This window comes from Bombina bombina, chromosome 3, assembly GCF_027579735.1.
Source record: "Bombina bombina isolate aBomBom1 chromosome 3, aBomBom1.pri, whole genome shotgun sequence".
In the NCBI taxonomy this organism is placed as follows: domain Eukaryota; kingdom Metazoa; phylum Chordata; class Amphibia; order Anura; family Bombinatoridae; genus Bombina; species Bombina bombina.
Genome location: NC_069501.1, coordinates 502167183 through 502169243, shown reverse-complemented (window position 1 = coordinate 502169243; position 2061 = coordinate 502167183). Strand labels below are relative to the sequence as shown.

General features: G+C 39.8%; 1 pseudogene; it reads right to left on the bottom strand.

The window, feature by feature from the left end:
- Window positions 1-1729: 1729 nt before the first annotated feature.
- LOC128654866 (uncharacterized) lies at window positions 1730-1846 on the bottom strand (annotated as a pseudogene).
- Window positions 1847-2061: the final 215 nt, after the last annotated feature.

Sequence of the window (2061 nt, the reverse complement as noted above, 5' to 3'; positions counted from 1 at the left end):
GGGAACGTGGGTTAGTATATATCCTTTTAATCATGTGAAATAGGTTCCCATCAAAACCAAATTTCTTGAGAGACGTAAATAGGTGATCCCAAATTATGGAATCAAACGCTTTCTCTGCATCAATCGTAAGCATAGCTAAGTCTGATAGTGAATTTTTCTTTAGCGTCTGTACAATGTTATAGTAATGATCCAGGATAACTAACACCCTACGCAAAGCCCCGCGGCTTTATTAGTTTTAGTTCTATCTATCATATTTTTAATTTCATTCTCCGTAATTGGGGAATTCATCTGATTTAATTCTTCTTGATCTATAGTTGGAACCTGGATCTTTTGCCAGAAATCCGACATTCTTGTCTTATCGCTCTCCTTCCTCGAATACAGTTCCTGATAATATCTAAAAAAGGCCTCTCTGATCTCTGTCGGGTGGGTAAGCGCTTTAGACCCTTCCCTGACAAGTGGGATTAGGTTGCTTTTTCTCCTGTAATTGATTAGCTTTGCCAAATGTTTGGTGGCTATCCCCTGAAATCCTTGACAGAATGCCCTTGTTCGTATGTCCTCCCTTGCCCATTTTTCTCTCAGAAATGTCTCACGTTCTTGTTTAGCTGCTTTATAACAATTCCAGGAGGAGCTATTTGGGGAGGCCACATACCTCCTATATGTATTTTTAAGTTGCTTAGCTAGTTGGATCTCCCTTTCTGTTAACCTCCTCTTCCTTGCAACCATATAATTTTTAACCTCACCTCGCATCACTGCTTTCCCTGCTTCCCATAATATTTCTGGACTGCTTGCCTCCGAACTATTCTGGCTAAGATACGCCCTCCATCTTTCAGATAAGAAATTCCGGAATTGTTCATCTAAGAACATATATTTAGGAAAGCTAAATGAATTACTACTTCTGCCTTTGCTCGTCTGATCTTCGAGCTTCAAACTTATTATCGCATGGTCCGAAATAATTATCTCCTCTATATGTGTCACTATTCCCAAGGTCAATAGCCTTTCGTCAATCAGAAACATATCTATGCGTGAAAAATTATTGAATGATCTGGATTCGCACGAAAAAGCACGCTCATCCGGATGCTGCACATGCCATGTATCTCTTAATTTAAGAGACTTTGCGAACTCTTGTAAGAGCTTTGCCTCTCTATTGTGTTTCCTAACAGCCCGTGATCTTAGCCTGTCGATTTCTGGGCACATTGTCGCATTAAAGTCACCGGCCATCACTATATTTTGTCCTAAATATTTTGCCACTTTCTTTTTTATCATGTCCCAAAAATCTGGCTTAGTTTCATTTGGGGCATATATGTTACAAAAAGTCCACACCCTCTTATTCATTTCAGCTTGTACAACTATATATCTCCCGCTTGGGTCTAGCATTTGATTCTTTATCTCATATGTAAGATTCTTGTTAAAAATTAAGGCTACTCCGCGTTTCCTACTATTGCAAGGAGTTGCTATGATTTCAGCAATCCAATTAGTGTACAGCTTATTTATTTCCGCCTCTTTCAAATGCAACTCTTGCAAAAAAATGACGTCGGGCTTTTGGCGCTTTAGCAATCTAAGCACATTTTTCCTTTTACTAGGGGAGGTAATACCTCCTACATTCCAGGATACACATTTCAACATTTAATTAAAAAAATAATTTTTATTATAAAACCATTATCAGGTACCATTAACTTTCTTCCTACCTTCTCCGATGTGAGGACTACTCTAACCGTTGCCTTTTCCAAGCTGTCTACCACACCTGATGTTCCCTGGCGGTCACCCAACCCGGTACTAATCAGGCCCAGCCCTGCTCCACTTCCGAGATCATACGGGATCGGGTGTTCAAGGCCGCTTATGGGTAGACCTGTAATACACAGAAAGAAATTGTTTCGTCTCAAGGCACACATATAAGAGAAAGAGAGGGATACAGGAGAAGTAGAAAAAGGGAAGAAGAAGAAGAAGAGGAAGAAAAAGAAGAAGAAGAGAGAAGAAAAAGAGGGAAAGGGGAGAGAGAGAAGAAAAAAAAAAAAAAAAAAAAAAAGGAAGCCCCCATCCCCCCGCTGCAAACAAGATAACTGA